General features: G+C 42.6%; 2 non-coding genes across 2 annotated transcripts; one reads left to right on the top strand and one right to left on the bottom strand.

Annotated features, from left to right (window-relative positions):
* The first annotated feature begins 9 nt into the window (after positions 1 to 9).
* Positions 10 to 81, top strand: TRNAA-CGC. The gene has a single exon. It is a non-coding gene; the product is annotated as a tRNA-Ala (tRNA).
* A 129-nt stretch (positions 82 to 210) lies between these two features.
* On the bottom strand, positions 211 to 281 carry TRNAG-GCC. The gene has a single exon. It is a non-coding gene; the product is annotated as a tRNA-Gly (tRNA).
* Between the last annotated feature and the right edge of the window lie 10,139 nt (positions 282 to 10,420).

Raw genomic sequence — 10,420 nt, forward strand, 5'->3', positions numbered from 1 at the left:
CCCCAGCTGGGGGATGTAGCTCAGTGGTAGAGCGCGCGCTTCGCATGTGTGAGGTCCCGGGTTCAATCCCCGGCATCTCCAGCGGTTTATTTATTTTTAGTTTGTTCATTTTACAAAGTGCCCGCACGTAGCGACTCCTCCAAGGGGACCCCCCAGCACCCCTCCACCCCAGCAAAAGCGCGAGCGAGGCAAGGCCCCCAAAAGCAAAGCTGCATTGGCCGGGAATCGAACCCGGGCCTCCCGCGTGGCAGGCGAGAATTCTACCACTGAACCACCAATGCTGCACCCGGGCTCTTGGCTCCCGCGTCCCGCTGACGCCAGGCCTTACAGCGTCCCCCCGGCGCGCGAGCAGGAGGCTCGTCACGGGGCCGCGCGCTGCGGTGGGAGGGGAGGGCAGGGAGCCGCGCGCTCTGGTTCCAGCCTGGAAACTTCAGCTTTTGAGTCTGTTCCGTCCTCTCCGCAGCGGGTCCCGGCAAGCGCGTCACTTCTCGTTCAGCTCCCGCCAGATGCAGATCATGGAAAGTCCCCCCCCGCGGAGGGCTCCGGGGCCCGGCCGCGCGGGCTGCGGCGCGATGCTGCTCTGGCCCGGCGTGTGCGGCCCGGCCACGTTGAGAGGCTGGATAAACACTTGTTTAGCATCGAGCTGGTTGTTTTACAGTTTCTTCTGAGCTTCTCCCCCACGTCCATGTAGCATTACCTTCCTATATGCCTTCGTAAAGAATGGAAACGAGGAAGAATGGGTTTTCTGCTTGGAAAAACCACGCTGCAATTGACCAGTTCTGTAACAATGCCTCTAAATTATTCTGATAGGTTTGAAAAACGTTCCTTCTGATTTAGACACAAAACTAAAGGGGAACGGTGAATAGGTGATTTGAAACTATTGCTACAGTTGCCCCAATCGAGCGCTTGTCAAACGTTAGTTGCTCAGCTCTGGCTCCAGGAGGAATCAATTTTGAGTTTCAACGGGAAAGGAGCATGGGTAAAGGCCAAAGCCTGCAAAGAAGAGGTTGTGGTCTTGTTCCTAGAGCAAAACCCGCTGAAATCAAAAGGTCTGCACAGAGGCCAGTCTCCAGGCTTTTTTTTTGAAGGATCAGGGCTTTTCTGGCTGACAAAGCATTCTGAGTTATGTTGAATTACAGTCTTTAAGAAATCGTTTTGATTAACTTCATATGGGGCTGCTAGTGAAGTACAGTCCAGATTCACAAGCTTTGTGCTTTTAACAAGTAATCTCTAATCTTTCTAAGAGCATCAATGAAGCTAGTGCTAAACTGTTTGGCAAACTGTTTCCTTAACCTGCTAAACCACTTTTTGCATCTGTTTTAGGATATCTGAAAGCAACCAAAAGGAGTCTGGTAACACCAGAGCTCAGATATGGTTCCTGAACATGCCTGTAAGCACCTCTAAAAACTACGTAGTGTGGGCTCGTACTGTGCTACCTTTTTTAAAAAAAATATTATCTATGAAGGAATTGGACTGGGTAGTAGAAAATGGTGTCCTAGAGTGATAGGATGAGTCAAAATCTCTGAGTACTTTTTCAGTTGATTTATATTCTGTATTCTTCATAGAAGAGATGAGAGTCCCTTGGGCATTCACTGCCATGGTCAAGGAAAGCACTTTCTGTAAAACTGAAAAGAGGAATGATATGATATCCGTAACAGAATTACAGAAGTACGGCAGTCTTATGTGACATATCTATCTTTATTTAAATCTACGTAAAAGAATTTTCCTTCAAAATATCACACCTCAATTGCTTCTTATGTCATTTGCCACATTAAAATAAAGCTGATACAGATCCATAAATCAGTTATAGAAGCTTTTGCTGTAGGATATAGAGACAAATTTCATTTTTCTCTACTCATGGATTATGACATGGTGTACTTTTTAATTTGTAGCATAAAATATAAGGGACATTTCTAATATGTTACAACAATGCTTAGATTTGGATATGAGGCCTGATACCAATTTTTTAATTAATGAGTCTATCTTGAAAAAAATCTCAACAATGGCCTGTTTACTTCTAATTTTATTACTTCTATCTTAGGTAATGCAAAAGAACACTAAATAATCATGCAAGTCTAAATGTCCGTACTGTCCATGCTACTATACAGTGGAATACGGAGAATGCCAGGTAGTTCTCTAACATCGCATTGTGATTTAGAGTGGTGCTGGCTCTAGTGTGCCTCAGGCTCATTATTAGTTCACTGGGGGAAGACATCGCACCAGCCTGTAATCCAGAGAGATACCATAAAATCTTTGTAGGTGGGTAGTAAGTTTGCAACAGGGCACAAAGTAAGGACTGCTAGATAAGTGGTGATCAGACAGATAACACTGGAATAGAAATTAGTATGTAAGAAAGATAAACTATAACAGTACAGACATATTTGTATTGTTTGCTCTGACCTACATTTGACTGCATTCTGTGCTATAGATAGCATCCTTATTAGCCATTTTCTCAGTCACTCTTACAACTATGGAACAAATGTAAAACCATGCCTCTTTGTAGGACTGATTTGGCTGGTAATTTATTTAATCAATTCGCTACCCTTAAATATCACCAATTTGAGTTGAAGTGTATGTTTGGCCCCAAAATAATGGATACTACTCATAATCCCTTAAAGTGACAAATCACTTGTATTGTAGCTATTAGGTTTATAAATGCTTGCCAAAAGAACATACTGACTTTTTTGCAGACTCTTTGCAGACCACTTAACTTCTCTTCCTAGCAGGGCGCACACATCAGTTTGAGTTAAACAGGCCACATTATAAATGAGCCATTTTGAAATAGCTACCAACCTTGAAAGACAAAATGAATATATATTATGGAGCCTTCAGCAAAGATTGTTTAAACAAAACAAACAAAACAATTGCTGTAATCCTTAAGGAAAGACTTATAATGTAGAACAACTTGTCAGTGCAGGTTAAAGTTTTAAGGCCTAGCAATTTCGACAGCATCCCTTTAAGCACAGTGAGAGCACAGGGACTTGCAGAACAGGAAAAGGTCACTTGGTCACACATCTGCCTCCTTTAAGTTTATCTCAACCCCCACTAGGCTTGTCCCAATTAATAATTAAAATATATGGGGAAAATATGTAAGTAGACTAAAGCTCTAACCATGTGTTTTCAGAAGGCTGCAGGATAGCTAGAATTGCCAAAAATACAGCTGGAAAGAGGCTGAGAACATGAGATACAATCTGTGCATTTAATTTTCTATTGTAAGTCCTTTCTAGCTGGTAATTGTTTTGTGTCTAGAGAGAGACCGGTACAATATCAGTCATTTGGAAACTTCTGGATTCCCTCACTTCCCTTTGTTTTCACTTGGATAGTTCTGCTATACAAAAGGTCACTAAACAGAAACCGATAAGACATATAAGACCATTTAAACTAATATGATTTCAGTAGGCAGATATTGATTACATTGCTACCAATCTGCTTAAATTCCTCACGAATTTATAGACACCATGAAAGCATTTGTTCTTTGATGATATAATTTCAGTTATTGCTGGTAAAAGTTTTAAGGATGAAGTAGCAAACTTGCATAGTCTCTGGAGTTGATTCTAGTCTTCCAGTGTCCCATAAAAAATAAGTAGGCCACAAATTCCTAAAACAGTTGCAACTGTATTAAGTTATTATTACCTAATAGTGCATGTATGCATATGTGTATATACACTTTTATAGTTTATTTATTTATTACACAATTATATACCAATTGAGCTTGGTTCCTTAAGGAGTTGAACTATAGGTCATATCCTATCAGCATTGCAGAATTTGGGGATACTGCTGATAGCCCTTTAGAGAAAGTAGAAATGTTCCAGTTAGATACTTATTTCATCTCTGAGACCAAAGATTATACAATAGGTCTTGTTCAACTTGTGTCCTGCTTTCTGACTCCCCCTGGTTATAGAAGCAGTTAAATGAAATCATGTTAATTACCCTGATAGCAGATTATGTCTTTCAGTTACTTCAAGGTGGTGATATAAGGAAGAAAAATACCAAGGATAAAGAAATATATTCCCCATCTCGTTCCAGCTCACAGCACGAGCTGTGATTGAGTGATATATTCACCCAATTTCTGTTTCTTTAAAAATGTTGTAGGATAACTTGCACTTGGCAAATGGGGCAGTAGCCTTAGATGCCACTTTAGTAGGGATGCCTAAGTTGTGCCACCAACCCCACAGGGCAGCAGAAGTAGCCCCACGGCATAGCTCCTCTGCTGATTGACCAAGGGGGCCTGCCTCTTACCAAGGGGCTATCCTGTATTCTGGGGATGCATCAATGGCCACCCTACCTCCATGCTCAGTACCACCTCCCCAGTTCACTCTACTCTCCCAGAGGGTTTGCCTAGGATGCACACTCTGCTCATTACACATCTGCAGGAGAGTACAGAGGAAGGTGCCAAGATGGTGGCATTTTTGCTTCCAGTGTCCATTAAATAGACCATCATCTCCCACATCAATTCCCACAGCTCTTTATGGGTGTGTCCAGACTTGTGTGGATGTTTGGTTCTCTGGGGACAAGTAGCAGTGATGTACCTTGTGCCATTGCTTGTCCCTAGGGAACGCCCATGCCATGTGTGCTTTGACGCACAGCAGTTTGCCCCCGGTTGGGTAGGGGAGGCTGGGGCCAGCACTCTGCTGGCCTCTGCAGCCTTACCTCAGGTTCTGGCGGCCTCCTGGAGCTGCAGCCATGGTGATCCTGCCAGGCAGAGCCTGCCAGCAGCTACAATGCAGCTCTAAGCGGCCCGGTTCCGCTTTTTTGGTGCATGCACTGCTTCAGGTTTTTTTCCTGTGTATGTTTTTTTACCCCTGGATATCTGCGGGAAAAATAAAAGTAGCAACGCACGCTCAAGCAGCATGCCCTTGCAGTGCGGAGAATGCTGGACTGTGCAGTATGCAGTGCTGCAATCACACCGCACGACTGCTCATTTGGACTCTCCTTACAAGTGCAAAGGATGGTAGGATCTGGAATATGAAACAATTATTTGGCCATTTTCTGACTTCTGAAAAAGAAGTGGCAGAGGGAGAGGTGAGAGCTGTGAACGGGAGCAGTAGGTACAGTTGCTTTTGAGAGGGAGGTGATGTTGTCATGGTGGTTTTTCCTTTCCTGCACAATGCTCAGGGGTGGAGTTTGATGGTGCAGAGCTGTTTGCACAGCCCCTCCAAGCTGCCCACCTCATGCCAGAGTCATTCAGACAGGAGAACAGGAATGGGGGAGGCATGGAAACACCTCTGGCTGATAGTCAGGGCAGAGCAACCACAGCTGCAGAAGGGAGATAGGTACAACCTGCTCTTTTTATGACTTGCATGACTTGGAAGCACATTCCTTTGAGCAATGGTTCTCAATCTTTTTAGATGCAAAGAACCATTTGGAAAATGCCAGCTCTTAGTTTTCATTCTTTTTTTGACTACAGAAACATAATAGAGCAAATTTTTCTGTTGCAAAAAACTCAGAAATGCCACAACAGGTCATATTTTTTAATGCTCTGGATTCCTATTTGAAATCTCTAGTTTTATGTTGTGAATCATGTTTACACGCCAAACAATGCAAATGTTGTATGGCGTCCTTGAAAGGATCTCAAGGTACCCCAAGATGCTGCAACACCCTAGTTGAGAATCACTGCCTTAGAGCCAGCTTTTCAGAATGGCTGTCCTATATGGAGCCCTGCAGAAGCTCTGCACGATGTATGGGGACAGGAGGTACACAGAGGAGCTTTAGGGACAGTGAAGCTGTTCCTTTATTCTGATAAAGCTGTTCATTGTTAAAAGAAAACAACTCTCTGTGATCCATTATCCTTATCATGTGAGAAGCAGAAAATTCACTTAAATAATCAGGAATTAGTGGGTACTCACTGGATGTTCAGGCTTCAATTCTGAGAGCAATCATATAAGCATAGTTTTACAATAATTCCTATGATTATTGCAGAGATATGGAGGGGGGCCTCATTGGCCCCCAGACCCTGAAAGTGCCTTAGTGCTGAGCATGCTGAGAAGTGTACCAAGGCTTTTGTCTTCTGTGATTTGCATTGACATAATAAAAAGAGAAAGTATACCTTATGTAACAGAGTAAGGCTATTGGACCATTGAGGCCAGTGGCACTCAACCTAGCCCTGTGCCGCCTCCCCATGCTGAGATCAGACTCCAGGGCCCTGTGATGCCTCTGACTGGTTCCACACACTTTGGGCTTGGTGGTCCCATGCCACCTCTAGCCCCATTTGCTACCCTGCGTGCCTGATCTAGCATGTGGAGCCACAGCCTGTGGGTCTCCCTGCAGACCCACATGGAGCCCTGTAGGTCAGAATCCATGGCACCAGACCAGAGCCTAGTACTGGCCCACAGGCTGGAGGCTGAGCACTCCTGACTTCAGCTGCTGATAGATGTTCATTTAAAGGCACGATGGAATCTGATCCCTGATCCCAACAAGTATGTCTCCCAACAACTCCATGCTACACATGCATGGCAAGTTGTTTGATTTTAGGATTGGGGATCAGATCCCAACTGCACCCTATTTGCCAGTGCAGGGATTGTCTGGGATCATGAACTTGGGATCCCCCTGTACCAAAAAGCTGAAGGCAGGATGCCTGACAATCAGCTGATCATCAGCTAGCAGGGACTGCATCAGGGCCAGCTGAACCCTGGTGCAGTCTCAGATCCAGCTGATGGTCAGCCAGTGGGGACTGGGACTGCTCGGAGACCACAGCATGGTCCTAACCCTGCCACATGTTGAGTTTAAGGTGCAATGGAAACCAGTCACAAAAATATTATACATTTTCTGTGTAATATTTTTATGTCTAGTTTACTTTTTAGTGACACCATTAATTCCCTGAATGTGTGGTCAGGTTACCATTTAAGACCCAATTAACAGACTAATCATGTCTTAAGTATAACTTATGCTAGGGGCCTCAGTTAACACAATGACTACAGCATTTTTTACCTATAATCACCCATGTGAGGTTCACAAACCTGACCAATGATAAATTGTGCCATCCTATGTTGTACTGGAAAGGACTCTTGGGACCCAACTAAATTAACTGTAAACATTCATCCACAGAAAAAACAGATTTCCACTCTCTCTCTTGGAGGTGCCCCTTTTTTATGATTATTGCCTAACAATCGCTCCCATCTGTTGGTCTCAGAAGAACCAAATACACAGTTGGCTGGTCACTTTTCACTGCCAGGTCCTCTTTAGTGCCAGTGCTCCATTCCAGCTGCCTGGGCTTGGCAGTTTAAATTGTTTGTTTGTTCTATATCAAATAATGTGACTTGTGACCTTACAGGTTTTGATCAAAACTGTAACTTTTTGTATTCTCTGCTGTGACTGGGCTTTTATTTATATGGTAATCAATAAGCCTTTATTATGATTATAAAAATATATTTTCATTTAAATGGAAATGTGGTCTTCCCTCTTCATCTCTTTTCCCTTTGCATATTAGGTTACCCCAGTCCAAGGAGGAAGAGTTTTGGTGGGAACCCCTAATTATAATATTGGCGTCACATCCCTGTCTCAGTCTGTACATTAAAATTCTATTGTAATGTAGCTAGCTCAAATAGATTTCTCAATAATCAAGTCATACTTGATACCAGCAGTGAGATATAGGAAAACACATTTCTAAATGTGTAATCATAGCTATGACTAAGTACTTTTGTTCTCTGAAGGTAGTAATTATAATCGATCCCACTTGAAATCTCAGAGTTCAAACTCTGCTGCTGTTTTTTTTCTGCCATATTTTTCTACTTATCTGTAGTTATTATTCCAAAAATATGGAATAAAAATAAAGAAATGTAGCTAAAGAAAACACTGCAGATTTTGAATGCATGAACAGATTTTCTTCAAGAGTAGGTCTCTATTATGATACATAACTTTGGCATATAGTCAGGAAATTATGATCTCTTTCTCCATGTTCTCCTTCTAATGAAGAGAAACTGCCACGGGTTAAGGACAAAAGGTGAACTCTTCTTTAACACAATTTACACCTGCTGAGCACATGATTTGGGGACATCTGAAATTCTTTTTCTGGCATATGTCCCAGGCAGCAAGCCATATGCACTCAGAATCAGGAAGCAACAATTTCATCTAGACATTAAATAAAGAGACTCAAAGGGATGAATTTTTCTACTCTGCTTTTTGGTTCAGTCTTGTAATAATCTGAGTGGATAGGTTATGCACTATCTTAATGTATAAACAGCTGTCATCAGCAAGCACAAAAGAGATCTGTCAAAAATGGTTGTTTTACAGAACTGTTCCAGTTAAGGTTGGGCAAGACTGTATAATGAACATTTGGGGAGAGCTGGAATTTGGGGAGATTTGAGGGAGTGTCTCTGAAGGAGATTGCTGGGGAAATATGATCTTTTGAACAAGTTTCATGCATGCTAGGATTTCTCCTTTTTGGAAGAGGAACAGAACTTTGCTGTCTCTGCCCCTTGAAGATCTGTTTTGTTCTGGAGAGCTCATGAAATAGAAGTTACAGAGCTCAAAATGTGCTTACCTGGGAACAAAATATGTCATTAGCTTTTTTTATTTATACAGGATCTTTTATTTTGAATGATATACAAGCATTTCACAAATGATATGTGTACTGCATCACTAATACATCTCCTCCTGCGGTGGAGGATGACAACCCTTCAGAAAAAATTAGAGGAGAGAACTTAAGGCCAAGGACTCTGGGACAAAGTCCAACACTAACAAAAAATACTGTGGGTTTTTTAGTGTGTGTTAGAGATTGGATTAAACTACACAATTCAGCTCTGTTACAACCTCTTAAAATGTGTGTCTGCTTTGATTTGGAATTTTGGTTTGACCCATTAAAAAATCTGAGGCTTTTTATATGTTTTGCTTTAGGATGTATAATTTGACCTATTTCCTACCTTACATCCTTCACTTTACCAAAATATTGAGGTGTAAAGTTCTGGGCCCATCTCTATACAGACAGAACAGACAAGCTCATCTTAAAGATCCATGTCTGCAAACCAAACTGTATAGTATCTGGTTCATCTATCTGAGAAGGATTCAGAGCTCAGTTATTTCTATGGAATTTCAAACCCGAAGTTCACTCCAGTGGCTTTTTTTTCTTTTAGAAGTGTCATTGCACTTCTAATTCTTTTAGTATAGTCCAATCTTGGCAGCCTGAATATCACTTACTTTGCAAAACATCTGAAATCCAACACTGAGCTGGAAGAGTTGTTTACTGGCTCTAAATGCCACCTAGAGAGGTGAAAGCCATACATTATTCCAGTTTCCAATTTAGTTAATCGGATTATATCTATGCTGATGTGTGCGTACAAGTAGGGAAGGATGGGATCCCTATGGCCTCTTCAGATTAGACCTGTTGCTGACATTTAGGTGGCAGACAGGAGACTAGAGCATGCCTCAAAGATACTGTGTGTGGGAGGAAGATGTGACCCAGCATTCATAGCAGCAGCAGGTTGTTTTTCTGTGCCTGGTAGAAGACACATTTCATGCCGGCTGCAAAACAGTTGATTAAGCTCAGCAAGGAAGTATGGCCAAGAAAGAAGCTCTTGGGTAGCAGCCAAGAAGCATGGTAAAGGAAATAAATGCACAGATCCTGGCATGCTGGAAAAGCAATGGTCAGTGCAATCTATTTGGGGATACTGCCTCACTGACACCTATTCTGTTTGGGAACAGATACAGGCTGTGCATAAATAAAGATAGACCCAAGAGGTGCATGTGTGTATGTGTATGCATGTATATATAAATAGCCATCAAATCAGGTTACATCTTGGCCCAGCATGGTTTTAAGTATGATTCACCTAAAGCAAACGCCCCAATGCAAGATCTAAAGGTCATATCCAGCTGGCATTCTGAAGCTCTTGAGCATAGTGCAGGGTAGAAGCAACTTCTTTCAAGTACTAGGCAATTCTTGCAAGCTGGATCACAGTGCCACTACATCTGCAAGAAACTCATGCCTTTCCTCCTCCTGCAGCTTTACCATTTTATTAAGCAAAGGGTATATCATCCAAAGCAACCTTGGATTTTTGCATTTCCCAGTATCTGGAATTCTTATGGGCCTCTGCTATGTGCTGGTGAAAGTAGTTATTTGGGCTTCTGGATGGATCCTGCTTTGGCTTCACTACACACCCCATCCCAGGAGCAGAGACAATAGCATGGGGTGAAAAAGCATAAGGAGGAAAAGAAGTGAGGTCCAAGTGTCAAAACAAGGGATACAGAATGGGACACTATGTAGAAAACCTCTACCAGTTTCCAGTGGCCCAAGGAGTTAAGGGGTTAAAAGGACAGCCCCTCAGGAATTCCCTGGGTATATGTGCTAGAAAGAATGCTCAGAGAAATACCCATAATAAATGCAGTCTTCCCAACCACCTTTCTCCTCCTGATCATTTTGGTGAGGACTACAAGGAAGCTGCCCCAAACATTTGTGTTGCTGGGGATGTGAAATGAAAAGGTGTAGGGA

The sequence above is a fragment of the Alligator sinensis genome, unplaced genomic scaffold (genome assembly GCF_000455745.1).
Source record: "Alligator sinensis unplaced genomic scaffold, ASM45574v1 scaffold788_1, whole genome shotgun sequence".
Lineage (NCBI taxonomy): Eukaryota > Metazoa > Chordata > Crocodylia > Alligatoridae > Alligator > Alligator sinensis.